The 22869-nt window shown below is 40.3% G+C and overlaps 2 long non-coding RNA genes across 2 annotated transcripts in view; one reads left to right on the top strand and one right to left on the bottom strand.

The window, feature by feature from the left end:
• The first annotated feature begins 848 nt into the window (after window positions 1–848).
• LOC140741754 (uncharacterized) lies at window positions 849–21179 on the top strand. The gene is made up of 3 exons (XR_012102126.1): window positions 849–1227; window positions 6109–6221; window positions 20876–21179. It is a non-coding gene; the product is annotated as an uncharacterized lncRNA (long non-coding RNA).
• The window catches only part of LOC140741755 (uncharacterized), a 36811-nt gene continuing 29567 nt past the window's right edge, over window positions 15626–22869 (bottom strand). Inside the window, exons 2-3 of the long non-coding RNA XR_012102127.1 lie at window positions 19624–19767; window positions 15626–17157 (exon numbers count right to left, since the gene is read on the bottom strand). This is a non-coding gene — a long non-coding RNA (uncharacterized lncRNA). The remainder of the gene's footprint in view (window positions 17158–19623; window positions 19768–22869) is intronic.

A 22869-nucleotide genomic window follows, 5' to 3' on the forward strand; every position in this document is an offset into this window, starting at 1 on the left:
TAGTCTGTTGCATAGGTGTCAGTGTAGTTGACATGAGCTTCCAGTACAAGAATATACATCTTTCAGAAAATACTCTTTCATGAACCCATGAAGAAAACTATCTAAAGATATTTGGAAAAGGAATTTTTACAAGTGATGGAACAGATAGTTGGTCTCTGATTTCTCCTACCAGATCCAATATCTTGCAGCATGGAATATGATCCTCGTGGTATACAAAAGCCCAGAAAGAGTCAGGAGGATTTACTTCACTTAAGTTTGAAGTTCTGGCATTCATCGTTTGTGCATTAAATAGTGCACGCCCAACCTCGGACCCTTACAATTAACCAAGAGGTCCGTGGACCCCAGTTTGGGAACCCCTGCAATAAAATATTTGGAGCGCTGTTCCTTTGCAGTGTTAAAAAAATTAAAAAGCTGAATATTCTGGATATCCGAAATAAAATTAGAAAATATTGGACACATATATTAGAACAGGTAGTATCTATAAAAAGAGCAAAAGGATTGGGACTGGGAATGAAAGAAAGCAATTTAGTTTTCAATCACTGAAAACATGGGGAGGAGCTGATCGAATAAAGGGAGTATATCTGATAGGGTGAGGCCAAATGAGTTAAACTAGATATAGCATTAGGAGTTTGGATCAAATTGTCCTTTTCTGTGTAACGTGCTACAAATAGCAAGGCTGTGGCACATGTTACATACCATGTGGATATCTTGTGACTGTCACATGATCATGATGTAATTCACTCTGCTGGGCATGATGTAATGGTCTTGTGATGGTGGAGTGATGTAATTTCCTGCCAATGTGAGGTCACATGATGTAATTTTCCTGCCAGTGAGAGGTGATGGCCTGTTTCAACAGGTATAAAAGGGGAAAGCCCTGCGGTGACGCAGGTCGGTGAGTGGCTTAATTTGCCAGTGACTCCATTATGCTGTGTGTTCTTCTCATGGCGCAGTTTTGTTTTAAAGTGGAGTTTTATTTTCTATTGTAAGTTGTGCCGGCAAATTTTAAAACCACCGCCAGTTTTGATTCCTACCTATGCAGTCCAGTCGGAGAGTGAAGAATTTATTGAAGTACGGAAAACCCGAAGGATCGAGAAAAGTTGGTGTTGTCGGCGGTAAAACAGGTTCAACCTTATTTGATCCTCATTCGGAAGGAATTAGTAACCTGCATCCGAGATAATCCCTGCTAAAAGAGCTGAAAGGGCTGGAACGGGGTTTCGCCAAGGAAAGGTCAGTGCCTTTAAGCCGTTTTATTTCTTTCATCGCAAATCCTTCGGGCAAGGCATATTTTGGCTGGGATCAGCAGTAACGTCACGTTGTTGAGGAATTCGTTACTTTAGGAAAGTCTCTCCTAATTGACTGTGTAAATCATTTGGACTTTTGCATTTACCACTTTTAAAAACTGTTCGCATTTATTGCTTTAAGAACTGTTCAAGTTGCTGTATAGCAGTTAACTTCCTGTTAAGTTAGTCATTCGCTTACTTTTGGTTTTTTTATTGAGCAGTGTTTAATAAATGTTTTATTTGCTTGTAAAAAGCCTGTCTCAATTCTATACTCATTGTTGCCTTATCATAACACACATGTCAAGCAGTCCAAACCATAGAAATATAAAGAGGAAATCTGAGCCAAAACACTGACAGGCAGGCGTGAAATTTGGGAATGTGATATTTACTCTGAAAGGCTGAATTTTGCAAGGTTGGTAAATTTAGTGATGAGGGAAGGTAGTGAAGAGGGACACGAGGAGATAAGAAGGAACATAGGTGGCTTAAGTGAGTGGGGAAAGATCTGGCAAATGGAGTACAAGTTAGGATGATGTGAAATTATCCACTGAAGCTTTGAAGCATTGATCCTACTTTCTAGATCACTGTGCTGTTTGAATAAAACTAAATCAGAATCTGATCGAAGAAGTAAGAGTCTGAACTTGACGTCTCTTGTGAGATCTAGGAACATTTGCCTGCATTCTAGCCATGTTCTAAGAATTAAGCTTGTTGCATTAACCTTCACACCAATATCTTCCCTGGGGGTGGTGGTGTTGTCTTTGAACCTTGCTCCAGTAAGAACAGGAATGTGATGCTCTATTGACAGACTGGAGCACGATTTGCAAAGCCGCATCTGAGAATGTGGAAGTACCTCTAGCCTCCATTCTATCTCAATAATATTTCCAAATATTGCCAGTAGCTAAATTATCTTCCTCTTCCCATTACACAGACTGATACTATCCAACAGTACCTGGTGTCGAACACACCATGCCACCTTCCAAATTCCCTGAATAATAGACATTTTGTCAACCTTCCAGCATACTTCCTTCACCAATATATAAAACGCACCAGATGAATGGTCTTGACCTGATACGTCGACTACCCATTACCCTCGATAGGTGCTGCCTCACACAGTGGGTCCCTCCAGTGTTTGTGTGTTGTTTTAAATTCCGGCATCTGCAGTCTTTGTGACTCCGTTCTATTTAGCAATGCTTTTAATTCCACCAACTTTTGCTTCTCTACTATGTAGTTGATTATGGACAAATTAAAAAGGACAAAAGCCACCATCATCTGAAGTATAATTTGTGTGTTGTACAGATAAATCTAACCTGGTCCCAACATATTGATGCAGGGACAAAGAAGGCAAGACAGCAGCTGGATTTCTTTAGGAGTTTAAGGAGATTTGGTATGCCACCCAAAAAAACCCAAAATTTCTACAGATGTACCATGGAGAGTTTTCTGACTGGCTGCATCACTGTCTGGTATCAGGGGATGACTGTGCAGGATTGAAGTAAGCTGTAGACAGTTGTAAAATTAGTCAGCTCCATCACGGGTACCAGCTTCCATAGCATCCAGGACATCTTCAAGGAGCGATGCCTAAAAAAGGCTGTGCCCATCATTAAGGACCCTGACCAACCAGGACATGCCCTCTTCTCATTGCTATAATCAGTTAGGAGGTATAGAAGCCTGAAGGCACACACTCAATGATTCAGGAACAGCTTCTTCCCCTCTGCCATCTGATTTCTAAATGGATGTTGAACCCATAAACACTACCTCACTACTTTTTTAAAAACTTCACTTTTTGAACTACTTATTTAATTTAACTACTTAATATACATAGCCATGCTTACTGTAATTTATTTTTTCCTATATTTATCATGTATTACATTGTACCGCTGCCGGTAAGTTAACAAATTTCACGACATCTGCCAGCGATATTAAACCTGATTCTGATCAGAAATGAATCTATATGAAAGGGTTTAAACTATGTAACAATTACATTGATTTACTGTAATTTTTTACTTGAAGAGCGACATGCTTTGCAAAATTGGGCATTAGAATTTTGTCCATCAATAGATTCTCAAGTTGGAGATTTATTTTTTCACGTTACAAAGTTCATTGTCTCCAAATCATTGATGTGGCATAGATTTTACCAACGTTGGGTACTACTAACCAGCTCATCTGGGATGAGGTACAGAAAGAGCTTTCAAAAATTCGGTTCATTCAATGCTTTGTCCTCTGTTAGTGCAAATAAGAAGAAATGAAGGGCTTGTGAACATTGTTGAATGGCTCATTTACTTGTCAGACACTTTTAAACAATGTAGACAGTTAAATTGAAGAAGGTTTGCTTGTGTACAAAAGTTAGCAATCTCTTCCTGCTTCAGTAAACCCATCTACTCTCCATCATCTGTAAAATAGTATTTTAATAAGTCCAGAAATACCTCACATCAATTGCCTAACTTTTGTCAATAATAATGTGATAGCCCCCTCCTTTCCAAACTAGCAATTAATAAAGCTGTGCAGAAAGCAATAGGCTCAAACTTACTGGCCTTAGCAACTACTCTTCAGCCAACTGCCTGTGTGTAACCATTTGAACCGAGGAATATGCTGGACTTGCACACTCTCACTGTGACTCGCTAACAGGTTCAGGGACTAGCTCTGTCACCACACACTATTTTTGGACCCCAGCAGCTGGCTGTGACTCCTTAGAATATATGCTAAGGGAATTTCCTTTCCGATTTTGCATTGGTCAGACTTAGCACGAGATCCAAAACCCTCTTGGGTCAATGGATATTTTAGACCTGCTTAGGAGGCAAAGGGAAATTTATTTTCTTTCTAATTATATGTTTTAGTTAACATACTTAATTATTTATAGATAGCTTTATATGCTTTCATTGACTTTATTTTTATTGCTTTATTCTATCTTTAATAACTTTTTAGATATTTCCAAAAATCACAATTTAAAGCTGCTAAGATCCATGATCACTTTGGCAGAAGATAATACTGTACCCACAGCTTTGCCTTCAATGAATGTCCATCATTGTCACCCTGAGGGTGTGATCTTCACAGTATGACCAAGTCTGTCTCTGGAACCTACTATTCAATTCAAGGACGCAGAGATCTATCAAGATCCAGCCTCACTGGAGACCAGCTGAAAAATGTAAACATAGATGGTGCCTGAGTCACAAGAAATTTAGCATGATGTAATCTTTCAGTTCAACTAATTTACTAGTTAACTAGACTAGAAGCCAAAAAAAAAAAATAAGACAAATGCAGCTTTTGGAAATGCAGCTTTCCTGTCCTGCTCAAAGTGCAGTTATCCTGAATGACAGGATCAAGAAGGTTACCTAGGAAAACTTATCTTGCTATCTCCCAACAGGTGTAGCCATGGGCCTACTCGCGTAGGTCCCACCTATGCCTGCCTTTTTATCAGCTACATGGATCAGTCTATGTTCCAAACCTACACTGGTATCACTCCCAAAGTTTTCCTACGCTACATTGACGACTGCATTGGTGCTGCTTCCTGCACGCATGCCAAGCTTGTCAACTTCATCAACTTTACCTCCAACTTCCACCCTGCCCTTAAACTTACCCGGTTCATTTCTGACATCTCCCTCCCCATTCTCAATCTCTTTGTCTCTGTCTCTGGAGACAGCTTATTTACTGATGTCTATAAACCTACTGACTCTCAGAGCTAGCTGGACTACACATCTTCTCACCCAGTTACTTGTAAAAATCCCATCCCTTTTCTCAATTCCCTCGTCTCTGCCACATCTGCTCTCAGAATTAGGCTTTTTGTTCCAGAATTAAGATGTCCTCATTCTTCAAAGTAAGGTGCTTCCCTTCCTCTACCATCAACATTTCCATCAATTGCATCTCTTCCATTTCGTGCAAGTTTGCCCACACCCCATCCTCCTGCCACACTACCAGGGATAGGGTTCCTCTTGTCCTCACCTACCACCCCACCAGCCTCCATGTCCAGCACATAGTTCTCCGTAACTTCTGCCATTTCCAGCAGGATCCCACCGCCAAGCATATCATTTCCTTCCCCCCGTTTTCTGCTTTCCACAGAGATCGTTCCCTATGCGATTCCCTTGTCCATTCATCCCTCCCCACTGATCTCCCTCCTGGCACTTATCCTTGCAAGCGGAACAAGTGCTACATCTCCTCCCTCACTACCATTCAGGTCCCCAAACAGTCCTTCCAGGTGAGGCAACACTTCACCTGTGAGTCTGTTGAGGTCATCTACTGTGTCTGGTGCTCCTGTAATCGGTGAGACCTGACATAGGTTGGGAGACCATTTCACCGAGCACCTACACTCCATCCGCCAGAAAAAGTGGGATCTCCCAGTGGCCACCCGTTTTGATTCCACTTCCTATTCCCATTTTGACATATCGGTCCACGGCTTCCTGTATCATTGCTATGAGGCCACGCTCAGGTTGGAGGAACAACAACTTACATTCTGGCTGGGTAGCCTCCAACCTGATGGCATGAACATCAATTTCTTGAATTTCCAGTAATTCCCGCCTCTCCTTCACCTTTCGCAATCCTATTTCTCTCTCCCACCTTATCTCTTTACTTGCCCATCACCTCCCTCTGGTGCTCCTCCCCCTTTTCTTTCTTCAATGGTCTTCTGTCTTCTTCTATCAGATTCCCCCTTCTCCAGCCTTGTATCTCTTTCACCGATCAACTTCCAGCTTTTAACATCACCTATTCCCCCACCCAGTTTCATCTACCACTTTGTGTTTCCCCCTCCTTCTTACTCCGACTCCTCATCTTTCTTTTTCAAGTCTTGATGAAGGATGAAGGGTCTCTAGTCCACAAAACATCAACTATTTATTCTTTTCCACAGCTGCTGCCTGACCTGCTGAGTTCCTCCAGCATTTTGAGTGTGTTGCTTTCTATATGAGGACACAGTGCTTGGCTGTGAGGTGGAATCTCACTGATTACACAAATCCTGTCAAGGTCAGTAGTGGAACCTGGCATGATTTGCAGAGTTCCAAACTCTTTATGTATTGTAAACAGTCTACTATTAATCAGAATCTTATTTGCTGGGAGCAGCTGCTCTGAAATGCAACATTTCATTTCATTGACAAGCTTGGCAATGGAACCAATGAATCTTAAATTACAGGAGTGCCACCTTATATTTAATGTGATATTGAATTATAATTAACTTCTTCACATTAATCACCATGTTTAGTGGAGTTTCAAAAAGACCTAATGAACCTTTCTCATCTGACATGGGATATTTATGCAGCTTAATTTAAAATTTTCTCTTAAATAAATAAATCATTATTATGGTCAAATACAGTTTGTATTAATTGATTCAGTACAGATTTTATGATTCTAAAATTTAAAAACATTAATAGATTGTAGTCATCTATTCATCATTAACAAATATAACCTAGTGATTAGGGTGGCGGGGAGAAGATACATCTCTACCAAAGGAGGTGTAAGGCACTCCTTCCCTCTGCTAGCCTGCAGGTGACCCTTGGACAAGGTGTAACACTTACTTGGCCCCCCATTCAGGGTCATGTCAAGCCATGGAAGCAGATGGTGGATGATCATATGATCAGTGGGTGCGCAGGTTAGGTGACTAGTTGACGATGGCACTGGTGAATCTCAGCAACTTCTAGATGTTGGCCACTGAAAGAAGGAAAACGATTAAATCAGGGATGGCCAACCTATGGCGCATGTGCCAAAAGTGGCACATCGGATGATCAGAAGTGGAGCATTGCACCCCAATGATAATAATAGAAAAATAAACCTACTCATGCAAAAAGTATTAACCAAAAACCAATTTGTAGGGAAAAAATCTAGAACAGGAATTCAAGTAGCTTAGAGCTAGAAATGGATTTTACTGAGAATAAATCTAAAACTTAGCAATTATATTTAGCAATTTTATTATTTTGTGCACATCTTTTGGCGAATGTTATCTTCTTTCACATTCATCTGTTCTCAATTTTTAAAAAAATGTTCAATGAGTCAAACTAGGAAAGAAGGACTTTTGTTCTGCAGTCGTTCCATAACTGTTCAATACACGTTTGATACTTGTTTGATCCTGAGGCACCAGGTGTCTTCACCAGCGGTGCGTCGCAGGTTTTTGCCAGTCAGTTTACAAATGATACTCGTGCGCTACGGAGTTGTGCTTTGTCCGTCCTTTGTGAACATTTGCAGTTTTGTACTTTCTTGAGAATTAAGCCTTGTTTTTACATTCAGTTACCCATCACAGTGCAAAAGAAAATGAACAAAAGAAAAGCAGAAATTGATAGTAAGCGTGAATTCAATGAACAGTGGGAAAATTAGTTCTTATTTATAGAGGGTCTGTCAGGAAAACCGTTGTGCATTGTTTGTGAAAACACTTTCTCACATAATAGAAGACATGATCTTAATAGACACTATAAAACACAACATCAGACTGAAATAGAAGGAAAACTGAAGCTAGTGCTTGGTTCTGAGTTACGGAAAGAATACGTGATTAAGAAAAGGAAGAAATCAAAAGAAGACAAAATATATTTGTTAAAAGTCTCATTAAGGTAAGTAATGTTAATCTTGTTTATATATTAAATCAATATGTCATGTAAAAATGCTAAGTATGTCTATATTAACATATTTTTACAAGAATTGAATGGGGGTACAAGAGTTGTATGGCGCATCTGAACTTGTGCGTGAAAAAATTAACGCATGGAATGTAAAAGGTTGGCCACCCCTGGATTAAGTACTTTGTTAATCACCATTTTTCTGGTAAATGATCATCACAAACAACAGGCTGTAACTCCCTTGTTGGAGGGAATTCAATGTGGCAGAACCAAGGCAAGACAAGACAGCTGGCCCATTGCCAAGAGCAAGGAAGAGAATTGATAATGGCTAGGGTCACCTGGCTTGTAAAGACACTGCTCAGAAGAAGGCAGTGGAAAACTCCTTCTATAGAAAAAAAATGCCAAGGAACAGAAATGGTCGAAGTCCTTGATCGCCCATGTCATACGACGTGGCACATAATGATGATGATGAATCTAGTACAAAACAGAGAAAGTCTTCAGACGCTGGAAATCCAAGCAACACACCCAAACTACTGGGGGAACTCAGCCAGCCAGGCAGCATCTATGGAAAAAAAAGTACAGTCGACATTTCGGGCTGAAACCCTTTGGCAGGACCCTTCGAAAGGGTTTCGGTCCGAAATGTCAACTGTACATTTTTCCATGGATGCTGCCTGGCCTGCTGAGTTCCTGCAGCATTTTGTGTGTGTGATGATGAATCTAGTGATTGCCGGAAGAAAAGAAGTTAAACTTAATGGGAGATACTAAGTGGTATCATTTTACAGGGGTTGATAGAAAGAGAGAGATCTGGGGAAATGTGTGAACGTGGCAGGACAGGTTGACAAAGAGTTTATTAAAACACACAGAATTGTAGGCTTGATAAGAACAGGAGAAAAATGTTCTACAATATCCCAATCTGGCCCTTATAGGAGAATTATGCTTAGTTTGGTTCAACACACTCGAAGGCTTTGGGGAAAATGAAAAAAGAGATTTAATAGAGTAGTTCCAAAGATGGGGGGTTGTAAACACAAAACACATCAGATACATTTACTTGGTATCAAAATGCAAACCACTAACAAGTCAGGCAGCAACCATGGAGAGAGAAAAAGAGATCAGTTTTAATTAAAACATCCACAGCAAATCATAGATTTGCATAGAACTAAATAAGGATATGCACATGACATCAAACCCAATGTCATGATTAAAATTAACACAGCTGGTCCATTTCACTGTTTATTCCCCACACTGTGTCATTTTTTTTTGAAGTGGCAAGCAAGCTAAATGCTTTCTTCACTACCTATCTGCTTTTGTCACCATTTTAAGAAACTATGAACTAACTCTCCAAGTTTGTTCTGTACATCAGCCCTTCCAAGGTCTCGGATGTTAATTGAATGTGTCTGTTCAGTATTAGATGATCCTAGATGCATTATCTCACACTTGCCTGGATTAAATTCCATCCACCCAACTTTCCAACTGCTGTGTCCCTCTGTTTACACCCTTTCTATCTAAAACTCCACTAAATTTTTATGCCATCAGTAAAATTTACTAATCAAACCACAGACATTCTCGTCCAAGTTATTTAATATATAAAATTTATATACAATACCCTGCGATAGATTTCATCAGTGCCTGATGAATAATACACCTTAATGTGGATCCATATCTCTAATACTTCCCCTTCACTTTTTCAGACATATAAAAAGTATAAGAGAGGCGACAGTAGATTTAGACCACTGGAGAGATAATAATAGGGGACAAGGAAATGGCAGGCGAACTGAATAAGTATCTTGCATCAGTCTTGACTGTGGAAGATACTAGCAGTTTGTCAGAAGTTCAAGAACGTCAGGGGCAGAAGTGAGAGCAGTTGCTATTACTAGGGAGATAGTGTTTGGGAAACTGAAAGGCCTGAAGACACATAAGCCACTCGGACCTAATGGCCTACACCCCAGTGTTCTAAAAGAGACTGTGCAAGCATTAGTAATGATCTTTCAAGAATCAATCGAGTCTGGCATGGTCCGAGAGGACTGGAAGATTGCAAACATTACTCCACTCTTCATGAAGGAAGAGAGGCAGAAGAAAAGAAATTATAGGCCATGTAGCCTGACCTCAGTGGCTGGGAAGATACTTGAGTCGATTGTTGAGGATGAGGTCTCAGAGTACTAGGAGGCACGTGTTAAAATAGGCCGCAGTCAGCATGGTTTCCTCAAGGGAAAATATAACTTGACAAATCTGTTGGAATTCTTTGATGAAATAACAAGCAGGATAGACAAAGGAGAATTGGTGGATGTTGTGTACTTGGATTTTCAGAAGGCCTTTGACAAGGTACCACACATGTGGCTGTTAAAAAAGATAGGGCCCCAGAGTATTACAGGAAATACACTTGCACGAATAAAGCATTGGCTAACTGGCAGGAGACAAATAGTGGGAATAAAGGAATCCTTTTTGGATTGCCAGTGACTAGTGGTGTTCCTTTACTCGCTGGAATTTAGAAGAATGAGGAGGATCTCATTGAAACCTATCGAATATTGAAAGGCCTAGATAGAGCGGATGTGAAGAGAATGCTTCCATTGGTAGGGAAGTCTAGGAGCCATTTAAGGTGGCACTGCTAAAGGGAAATGACAAGTTACTGGCAGTTAATAAAACAAGAAATTCAATGAAATACTTTTTTGGTAACACCTCTTCTATAAAAAATTATGGGAGTGTAGATTTTTTTTAGTAAAATTAACCACACTAGTGTATTTCATTACTCAATTTATTTTATTTGATTGATTATCAATATGGGATACCGTGATTGTATGCATTTTGTGCTATCTTATTTTGTATCCTTATGAACTCTGTATTTGTGTATATGAAATTTAATAAAAATATCGGATAAAGAAAGAAAGAAAAATGATGGTAAACTTGCAACGCAAACAATAAAGAGGCAAGCGAAGGTGAGGCTGAGTCGAGGGCAAGCAGAGCGGAGGAGAGGCAGATTCGGGGCCCATCCACCTCAACCCAAGAGTGAGGTTTGATTGCTCTAAGCACCGGACTGATTTGGAAAGATCGGTATGGGCCGAAATGTGGCAGTGGGGTTCAGGCCCAGTATCGATGCGACAGTGCCCAAGTTTCAGAGTGAGAATTGACCCAATGTCTGGACAATTTCTGTGCCGGACCAGATAGATTGAAAAGCAGGGTGTTGGGACCAGAGGCGAGGGCTAGGCTGGTGCCGCTTACTACTCCATGACGTTTACTCCTTTCTTTGCTGCATTAAGGTTGAGGCTGTGACCTGCTCTGGCTGTTCTGGGCTTCATGTCTGAGGACTCATTTTTGTTCTAACTGCTCTTTACTTACTTTTATTGTTCGCACATTTACTTTTTTTCTCTCTGCACATTGGGTGTTTGCCAGTTTTCTTTTGTTTTAGGGGTTCTTTTGTCGTTTCTTGTTTTGTGACTGTCTTTAAGGAGATGGAATCTCAAGGTTTTATGGTGCCAGAGGGCTACTTCTTCTAGTCCTTCTGCGAAGCAGCTTAAATTCCTCTCTTTAATGCCTCTTCTTTTCAATACCAGTTGGCTGGGCTTCTGTCAGAGCCCATGATCTACAGCTGCACTCAAACTGTGGTTCTTCATGGCAGAGGGTTCCCACTTCCTGAGCTCGCTGACAGGCCGGTTTTAATATCTCCAGGAGTGGCCTAGAAGACGGTGCACCTACAGGGTGCGGCCTTGTGTATAACCGATTCTTCACCGGAGTCGCCGACTAGGTGTCACAGGAAATTGCAACATTGTGGACAGCAGGTGTGACTGTAGAAGGCTTCTGCACTCAAGCGACGCTCCTTCTTTCTCTCGCTCTCTCGTTCGGGGGTGGCGAGAGTACGCTACCGATTCTTCAAAATAAAAGCGGCACTGAAGACTGTAAGATCGAAACAGTCAGCTTTAGGTCTCCCCTCTCACTGAGAAAGGGGACACGCCTCGCTCTCCCTTGAAGAGAGAGAGAGAGAGAGAGAGAGAGAGAGAGAGAGAGAGAGAGAGGAGAGAGAGAGAGAGAGAGAGAGAGAGAGAGAGAGAGAGAGAGAGGAGAGAGAGAGAGAGAGAGAGGAGAGAGGAGAGAGAGAGAGAGAGAGAGAGAGAGAGGAGAGAGAGAGAGAGAGAGAGAGGAGAGAGGAGAGGAGAGAGAGAGAGAGAGAGAGAGAGAGAGAGGAGGAGAGAGAGAGAGAGAGAGAGAGCCTGTGACATGTCGAAGTGCTGGATTATGGACTGTCGTCGTTGTTGTTGGACTGCAGATCAAGGTCTCTCTGGGGACTTTACTATTGCTTGCTTGGTGGGTGGTGGGGGAGGGCTTCGCTTCCTGCAGAAACAACTGGAGGGGGTTTGATGCTTTGCTGCTGCTTGTGCATGGGAGGGGGAGGAGAGCTTGGGGTTCCAATTATTTTCTGTCATTCATTCTTTGGCTTTTTCTTCTGTTTTGTGGATGTCTGCGGAGAGTAAGAATTTCAGGTTATATAATGTATACATTCTCTGATATTAAATGGACCTCCGAACCAATCATAATGGATACACACTTTGATAATAAGTTAAGTTAAAGTTAAAGTCTGTCCCGAGCTTATGCCGGTTTCCATGGCGTGAAGCAACTGAGAGTACAAGACAGCATTTTGCCAGTACCCATTTTCAGCTGGGTGGATGGCTAGATGGACTGGAGCAACGTGTGGTTAAGTGCCTTGCTCAAGGACACAACATGCTGCCTTGGCTGGGGCTCGAACTCACGACCTTCAGATCACTAGTCCAACGCCTTAACCACTTGGCATCGCGCCACACTTTGATAATAAAGTGTTAACAAATTTAGAATGCCTAGAAGTCAAAACATGTATGATGGGTTCCACTTCTGATTTCCCAGACATGCCTGGACCTTTTGAATCTTATGGGAGGCCATCTATGGAGATGGACTGAATTCCCAGCACCCATACCATGCAATGATCCTGAACAGGGACTAACAGAGACTGCTGAGTGCCACAAGTGTACAATAATTCACAATGTTCTCAATTACTTGAGCATTTTAATGTTTTTAAATGTTTAAAAGTGTTTTATATATTTAAAAACAATACCACTTTATTACTTTTGTCTAAGCAAGCTGTCTACTCTTTTTCTCAAAGTTTGTTATTATTTATTTATTGAGATACAGCATGGAATAAGCTCTTCCAGCCCTTTGATCCGCACTACCCAGCATCCCCTGATTTAATCATAGCCTAAGCACAGAACAACTTACAATGACAAATTAACAGTCATTCGGTACATCTTTGGACTGTGGGAGAAAACTGGAGCTCCCAGAGGAAAACCACACAGTCATGGGGAGAATGTACAAACACCGTACAGACAGCAGCAGGAACTGAACCCGGGTCGCCGGTACGGTAAAGTGTTGCACTAACCTCCCTCGTTTTCTACCAAATACCTCCAATGACAGATCCACAATGATTCTCACATTGTTACACACCATAACCAACGCATTTATACATGGTTCAAATGCTGAAGATACATTCTGAACTCTTGCCTCATTAGGTTTTCTTATGGCTGCTTTCCTTTGAAAAACTATATCCCATAAAATTATTCCTAGGATATTGAACATGATGTTATTTTAACAAGTTAAGCAGGAACTTACTCTGCAATGAATCCAATCTTTGCTTTGCAATTATTATGTGCAATTTCATAATTTTCTGTAGCTATCAGCCTAAAATCTTTGTTATTGCTGTTTTAGGATTAATTTCATTGCTGTACAATATTAAAAGTGAGAAAAAGAATGCAATAAATGTAACATAGTTGAACATACCACATATATCAAAGAGGATCATTATAGATAGGATAAAGCTAGCAGAAAACCTATTAACCTGTTAACGACGTTAACCTGTTGACCGCTTAACATTTATAGGATATTCTTTCACCCATGATATGAACCAATGTTTTAGATTTAACAAAAAAAATCATTCTATCACACTACTTGGAAAACGAAAGTCATGCGTTAATTTCTCAAATAGTGGTTTCAAGGCTACTGTTTGTAAACAAAGAAACACGTATCACGGGAGACCAGCAACAAACTCTTATTCAGCCTTTGCATATTCAATACAATTTTGACAGTGCAACATGTTGATTTTTGATCACAGTCCAGTTTGTGGAGAATCGCAGCTGGATTTATTTTTTTTTACGAGTGCAAATTATGTTGTAGATGAATAAATTTGATAGTATCTACAGGTTGCCAACACGTGAGCACTGATGCAATCACAAACAGTTTGATTTTATTTGTTGCAATCGCTGACTTATTAAAATACTATTATCTACAACTTTACTGGGCAAAAATGAAATTAAAGTCAGATCTCTTAACATCACCCACATAATTATTTGATTAAACACACTACAAATCTATTATTTATAACCCAGTTTGCTTTTTACATTAAATATTATGAAACAGCAAGAAATACGAGGAAATATAAGTAGGTCATAGTAAATACTCCGTAATATTTGATATTAGAACATATTAAATGCTTGTTAGGTGGTTTTCATGTGTGCTCTGCATGCTTAATGCTGTCCTCCATGGCAACAAATTGTCCATTTCCCAAGGAAAGAAAGTGGCCTAGAAATGGAACTCTATGGGTTCATTAAAGTGGCACAGCACAGGGGCACAGTCCAGTATTGTTGAGACCTACAGGCAGCAGCCATCTCAAAGGCTGCATGTCAAGGTTAAGGGCATTTCCTTTTGATTGGAGATGAACTTGGAGTCAAAGGGGAAAGATGGAGTTGTGTGCCCCACATAGGTGCTAATGGTAGAGACTGGGCTAAGAAAGCGATCCTGCTGAGAGACGAGGAGTACTCATGGCTGAATTAACAAAGTGAGACTCTAAAGTAATTACGTCAATATTACTGTCAGCAATTTGCTTGATGGAGTAAATAAGAACAGAGCTTAACGATTTGGATGGCAAATCAGGTTTCAATTCATGGGGCATCTGCACTGATAATGGAGAAAGAGGGGAGCTGTTTTTTTCCCCACTGAATTTTTCAGTTTCCTTAACATGATTAATCAGATAGCCAGTGTTTGAGGGTGGTGTGGAGAGAGAGACAAGTGTGTGTGTGTGTGTGTTTGTGTATATATATATATAAAAGGCAGGTGCAAGATGTTTGATGGGTGGAGTGTTCACTTGTCGAGATATCCAAGTTGGCCTGAGTTCATTGGATGAGAGTTGGGACCTGGGGGGTGGTGACAGTGGAACGAAATGTTCCTGTGGTCATTAGTGCAGAAAAGTTAAAGAAACTAATTTGGAAGAATTGAATGCCCCGGACTCTTAAGAATGTAACTCAGGATAAGCTAAGCACTTCAAGTAATTTCCAAATGAGGCTCAATTCTCCAGTTTCCACGTGCTGGGCTTGCAGCATTCATCTTTCACCTGCAAGTACTATTTTGTGCAATATTATCAACACAAGAAGATGCTGCCTGACCTGTTAAGTTCTATCAGCATTTTGTGTGCATTGCTCAAGATGTCCAGTGTCTGCAGAACATCTTGTACCATTATCACTAATCATGCCTGCTGACCTCAATGCATGTAGATTTTATCCATAGGGAAAATACAGACAAAAGATCTTTCTATGTGTTATAGGTGGATAAGCTTTTTCAAGAACTTCTATTAAAAACCTTGAACTGCATAATTACGGAATTTCTAGGTTTTAAGACCATAAGATATAGGAACAGAAGAAGGCCATTCAATCATGGGCTGATCCAGTTCTTCTAATCATTCCCACTCCCCTGCTTTCACCCCATACCCTTTGATGCCCTGGCTAATCAAGAACCTATCTATCTCTGCCTTAAAAACACCCACTACAGCCACTTGTGGCAAAAATTCCACAGATTTACCACCCTCTGACTAAAGTAATTTCTCTGCATCTCAGTTATAAAAGGATGTCCTTCATTCCTGAAGTCGTGCCCTCTTGTCCTAGAATCCCCTACCATAGGAAATAACTTTGCCATATCTAATCTGTTCAGGGCTTTTAACATTCAGAATGTTTCTATGAGATCCCTCCTCATTCTCCTGAACTGCAGGCAATACAGCCCAAGAGCTGCCAGATGTTCCTCATCCGGTAACCCTTTCAATCCTGGAATCATTCTCATGAATCTTCTCTGAACCCTCTCCAATGTCAGCATACCCTTTCTAAAATAAGGAGTCCAAAACTGCACACAATACTCCAGATGTGGTCTCACGAGTGCCTTAAAGAGCCTCAGCATCACATCTCTTTTAGGTTTCTGACACTTCAGTTTATAAGCTGGAACAATGGAACTCTGCATCGGAGCAGAGCATGTAACCTCACAACATTGCTGAGAACTTGTGTCCGATGGAAGTGGAGAAAATCTACATTTTATGCATATGACAAGAGGCCACTCTAAAAAGCGGATGAGCATTCACCAACATCACCTAGAGTCAATTGTGCAAAGCATAAATCTGCCAAAATACTTCTTTTGTATAATCCGAGTTTAAGAGGAAACACGTACGTTCGCAGCAAATAATAAAAAAAAAACAGCATTGAGATTATAGAGAAAAGTCCTTGGGAAACCTTGGAAACCTGAAACTTGAAACCTAGAGAAGGAAGCTTTTCAGATCTTGCTCAGTGTTTTATCTTTCACAATTTTTTTCCGGAGGCAGTTAGGATATACTCTCAAGTTTACAGATCAAGACAGCATAAACAGGTTTCTTTCATCGCTAAGTTAGATGGTTCTCTGTAGATCTGTTTAATTTGCTACATGAAAGTTCAATTTTCCCAGTCTGTACCATGACTGTCATCAAGAGGTTAAAAATACTCTTGATAGGGTTACTTTACTTGTGTATTTGCACACTCCAGCCTGAGATCAGCTTTTGGAGTAGGGCTCTTCCAGAATTTACACTATTGACTTGAATGATGATTTGTTGAACTAATTGATAAGCTTGCTTGAAGCGCTCATTTGTTACACAGACATGAGTCACAGGACCACAAAGCTGGGAACCTGGGTACTGGTGAATTGAAAAAGCTTGGGATGGATACTAGAGAAACTCAATGTAGACTGGAGAAGCTCGATAGGTAGACTCAGGACTCTCGGAATGTAGAGGCAGGACATGCACTGAGAATAGAAGGCACCTTCTCTTCAAGCCACCAATGTCAAAATATCGCTGTTGAAACTTTGCTGGGCCCATTACTCGCCAAGATCCTTTTGACACGATGGAGACAGAAACAAGAGTTTATACGTACGAATTCCAGCTGAACATTGTTGCCACGACAAATCACTCTGACCAATAAATCTCGTGGCCAAGGTCAGCTGCTCTCCTCTCTGGTGGGTCCATCTTTGTGTGGTCGAGACTTGCTGTCAGCAGGTTCGGATATGGCCTAAATGCGGAGTGAGAGACACTGAAGCAGGTCAACAGTTTACAGACTTTAATGTGAACAGTGTTAAAGGGAAAATAAAGCAATAAATGCTGGGCCAAACAGGGTCATTAACTAAAAACTCTCAAATGGAAAATGAAGCCTACACTGCAGCTGTAAAGAACACTTAAACATAAAACAAATACCGCTAGTCTTCAGAGTCAGTTGACTCGACAGTCCAATTTGTCAGGCAAGGCAGAATGAAAGCAGGCAGCGAAACGTTGCTGTGTCCAAGTCTCAACAAACACTGCGACAGAATGAATGGAGTTAAAAACTATCACAATGAAATAATAATCAGCTGACATGTGCATATTCACGAGTGCAGTTGCCATATCTACTGCACTGCTGAATCTGTGGTTGTGACAGAAGTAATGCACTTCATGATTCAGGAGGATTATTATATAAGATTCAACATGTGTCACATGGAGAGATCTGAAGATCTTCTCAAAGAGATGGATTTAAGGAGTCATGCTGAAATTTGAGGAGTGGAGTTGTGGAGAAGTTCAGAGAAGGAATTACAAAGTCAAGCTTTGGTAACTTTGTTTATCATTGTCACAGGTACTGAAGTGTTTGGGTAGAAGGGTGGAGATCTATCTCTACCAAAGGAGGTGGAAGGCACCCCTTCCCTCCATTAGCCTGCAGATCACCCTTGGGCAAGGGGTAACACCTGCTTAGCACCCCCCCACCCCCGATCAGGGTCATGTGAAGCCACGGGAGCAGGTGGCGGATGGTCATATGAGCAGCTGATGTGTATCATAAGCCCAGGTTCTGCAACCACTGTTGGCAGGCAGACAATCTCTAAAGAGTATTGATAATCACTGGGATCACACGTGTTGTTAAGGTAATGCCCAGAAGAAGGCACTGGTAAGCTATTACTGTTGAAAAATTGGCCAAGAACAAACATGGTCATAGAAAGACCACGATCACCTACATCATACAACATGGTACATAATGACAGTAGAGCATCAAAGGCTGGAATTTCTGGAAGCAATTTCGAAGGCACAGGATACATACACCACAAAGGGGAAGAAATATTCTAAAGGCAACCTGATACAACCGTGGCTAGGAAGAGAAGTCAAAACTAACATAAAAGCCAAAAAGAGGGCATATAATAGAACAAAAATTAGTGGGAAGTTAGAAGATTGAGAAGCTTTTAAAAAATCCAAAAGAATGCAACTTAGTCATTAAGAACGAAAATATGGAATATGAAGGCCAGCTAATCAATAACATTAAAGAGGGTCCCAAAATTTTTTTCAGATACATAAAGTGTAAAAGAGAGGTGAGAGCAGATAATGGGATGCTGGAGTGCTATTAATGAGAGACAAGGAAATGGCGGATGAACTGAATAAGTATTTCACATCAGTCTTCACTGTGGAAAGCTCTAGCAGTATGTCAGACGTTCAAGAGTTTCAGGGGGCAGTAGTGTGTGAAGTTGCTATTACTAGGGAGAAGGTTCTTGGGAAACTGAAAGGTCTGAAGGTAGGTAAGTCACCTGGACCAGATGGTGTACACCCCAGGGTTCTGAAAGAGGTGGCTGAAGAGATTGTGGAGGCATTAATAATGATCTTTCAAGAATCAATTGATTTTGGTGTGGTTCCAGAGGAACAGAAATTGCAAATGTCACTCCATTCTTCAGGAAGGAAGAAAAGCAGGGTACTTGGAGGCAGGTGATAAAATAGGCCAAAGTCAGCATGGTTTCCTGTTGGAATTCTTTGAGGACATAACTAGCAGGATAGACAGGTGGATGTTGTGTACCTTGATTTTCAGAAGGCCTTTGACAAGGTATCACATATGAGGCTGCTTAACATTAGAGGAAAGATACTAGCATGGGAAATATCCAACTGTGGGATAGAAGCTTGCAGATTAGTCAGTTGAAAGCACACTTGCTGTGGTGGAGAATGGTTGTCAGTGAGCACAGGAGGCCAGAAATGGAGGAATGCAGAGACTGAAATTTTGTGGGAAGGTAAGACAAAAGAGACCAGGTTAGTGAGAAAGAAGGTGACAGGTATAATGTAGAGAAAGATCAAGGTTGTGGATTGATAACCTTGTGATAAGGAGATTATCATATAAAATGTGTTATTATATCTCGGACATCACATCAATGCAATGTGAAGGAAATGGGAGTTAATGTGTCAAATGCTGCTGGCAGCATTTGCTTCCAGCCTGCACCCCTGACCAGCAATAATGTTAAACAGAGAGGCAAGTAAGGAAGCCCAGCCCTCAGAACCTCTCCCTCAATATTTTAATCTGGTTCTTAACACCTACTGCACCCTTTTGCTGTGGCTCTGTGTGCTTCAGAAGCGGTTGGGGACATCAGTGTGCTAGTCTGTTGGCATTTGGATAAACTCTGGCACTCAGGTACTGCACTAACACATTGTTTTGTACCTATTCTAGGGCAAAACAAAGACTAAAATCAGACTCATACTTAACTCAGTCAGATTTCCAGCCATTCTGGTGACAAGCTGGTGCCAAAAATGTTGTCTTCTGTTCTAGGGAAATCATTCAGGGTGACCTAACACTTTAGACCAAGGATCTCCATAATTTCGGTGCCCAGAAGAGAACACCACAATGTCCCTGGAGATGAAAGAAAATAGAAAAGCAATACAATTAAATATACTGAGAAATTAGTAATTATGGATGTTTCTAAGAAAGGCATGGTACGAGATATGCACAAGTAAATTTCCAAATGTAGCAGCAATTTAAAACACTAATACAGGACCTGAAAACGGTATACAGCTTGGCAGCTGGCAAATTAGGGAGAATAAACTTGTCTTAAAAACAGTGCAAGATAGATTTACTACAGTGATTCCTGAGGGGAGTGATTTATTCTATGTGGAAGGATTTAATACAACGTGTTTCTATCTAGAGGGGAATAGAAAAAAGAAGATAATCTTCTTTGGAGTTTTTAACAAAGGTTGTTTACTCTAGAGTTTCCCGTGAAGGTTTCGGACCGAGATAAGGAGAAAATTCTTCGACTTAAACATTATAAATCTCGATCATGGTCAGTCACTGAGAAATTTTAAGGCAGAGATTATCCTTCAGAGTCTACGAAAATCAAGGGTTAAGATTAATCTTTCAGAATGGCAAGGCAAGTCCCTGCTTTTGCTCCTGTTGCTTATGGTCCCATCAAAGCAAATTACCTGAATGGAGGAGGTTCTTGAAGCAGCACCTTCCTGAGGCAGCTGTTGTGTGTTCAAATCTCACCACAAGACTTCAATACAAAAGTCAAGGAAGCAGCAGTCTCAGAGAAGTTTCCTTTTGGAACTAGAATTGGCTTATTATTGTCGCATGTACTGAGATACAGTGAAAAGCTTGTCTTGCACACTGTTCATGTAGATTAGATCATTACCTGATGCATAACACAGTGCAGTTCTAGTGAAATAAAAAACTAAGATCCAATCTTTTCTTTCAGTTAGACTTAATAGATCCTGTGGTAGGATTTTTGAGAGCAGAGCAGTTATCCCTTAAGTCCTGATTAATATTTATCCCTTGATCAATATTGTTAAAATACAATATCCAATCAATATCCTTGCTGCTTGGGAAAGTTTGAAAACTGGCAGCTGTGTTCACTACATACAGGTATCAATAGAGACTATTCTTCATAGCGGCTGTTAAGCACTTGGGGATATCATGCAGATGTTAATTACATTGTATAATTGCAAATATTTTTCTTCTTTTGCAGATTAGAAGATGGGGCTTGTCAAGGTCACAGAAAACGATTTGAACAACTGGCCGAGGTACTGAACAATGAGGAATTGTTAAACGTCCTTGAGGGTCTGGAAAATGATACTCAGTGCACATCGAAGTTCATGAGCCACCCTTAAAATTCTCATAATCTTGCTATTTTTTAGTTAGCTTACAACAGGTAACTATAACAACGCAAGGAGCAATGTTGGCTTGATAGCTCCATTGCAATTTACTTTTAATTTACCAGTGAGTAGTTTGTTACAAGATTGTAAAACTAACTGTGCTATAAACCCAAAGGCTATATAAAAAATAAAGCATTTAAATCACTGTGCACGATGTTAATATGCATGAGTCTAATTACTTTGTTCATTAAATTAATAGAATGGTTTTCCTGGTTAAAACAAATGAACTGAATAGTCCGTTACAATGATGGACAAGAGCATTTCATATTAATTCTTTGCAAAGTGTCAACTTATTTCAACTTTGCTGCATTGATGTAATACAGATTTATATTTAAATTTCTGAACCACATCAATTCATGCTTTCATTTGATATTAGAAACATTTTGACATTTCTGAGAAGTGGAATGCCATGGAGACAATCAAAAATCAAGTGTCTTTGGGCTCCTATGCTGTTTTAATGAAGCCAAACAAACCTGAAACACTCTCCTCTTCTGTTGAGGTACATTACACTCCTCAGAACTCAGTATTGAATGTATCAGTTTCAGATAGCCCACCTTTCCTGTTTACTTTGGAATTAGTCAGTCATTAACCTGTATTGTTACCTCTGTGCTTCCATTTTCAAAGAGGCTGCTTGAAAATTTCAGCGTTCTTCTGCTTCAAACTTCCAGCTGCTGTAACATTTTGTACCTCACAATACCAACATTCTGTCTCTCCTCTGTTCTCATTCATCTCTGTCTCGTTCCATCTCCTCTGGACTGCCTGGTTGCAATTAACAAGCTTTCTCCACTCCCTCAGCTGGCACCACTAATGCTTGAGGCTTCAGTCTCACGTGGTTTCCACCTTGTCGTAGACATTCTCAGTTCTTGCAGTCCACCCCTTACTTATAAATTTTGATTGCTGTTTCTCTCTAGCTTGGATGACAGGTCATCCAGCTAAAATGTCAACTCCGCTTCCGTCTCTCACATCAAAACATCAACTCCATTTCTCACTCCACAGATGCAACGTATGTTTTCAATGGATATAAGATGGTTAAAATCCCAATGATGATACAGTTCAAAAACTGCTTAATTGACTATGGTGCTTTTGGGACCTCACGAATATGTGAAAGTGTTATATAAGAAGTGAAAATATTAGTGTAGCACTAACTTTAGGCACTTAACTCAATGTACTAATGAAGTCTCATACACTCAAGAAGCTATCTACCTTCCTCATTAATAAGGAACAATTAATAGAAGTATTTGAAGTACTTACAGATTAATAAACAAATTGTAGCATGAAATTAAAAATGACTCTTAGTTCAGAATCAGAATCATGTTTAACATCACTGGCATTTGTCATGAAATTTGCTGTTGTGCAGCAGCAGTATATTGTAATACATAATAATAAAAACTGTGCATTACAGTAAGGATGTATGTATATATAAAACAGTTAAATTAAATAAGTAGTGCAAAACAAATTAGTCAGGTTGTGTTCATGGGTTCAATGTCCATTCAGAAATCTGATGGTAAACTCAAATGTGCTGTACACCAGCTATTACACAAAATGAGCAACTGGATGTGTGCTTTACTTTAGAATTTCTCTTCAGTAAGATGCTAAAGCCTGAATGCGATCAGTTTCCTTTCTACATTCCCTTACTAGGTCAGTAATGAGAGATTAGAGTTGGTCAATATTGATTCATTAAAATCCATTAATGGCTCCACTGCTGAGCAAATCGTGCAACTAATTAATTTCTGAACGGAATTTTAGACCCAAATAAACAAAAAAAAAGTACTATTTGCAACGGATTAATGGTCAAAGTAAATGTGCA

Source organism: Hemitrygon akajei, chromosome 19 (assembly GCF_048418815.1).
Source record: "Hemitrygon akajei chromosome 19, sHemAka1.3, whole genome shotgun sequence".
Taxonomy (NCBI): Eukaryota; Metazoa; Chordata; class Chondrichthyes; order Myliobatiformes; family Dasyatidae; genus Hemitrygon; species Hemitrygon akajei.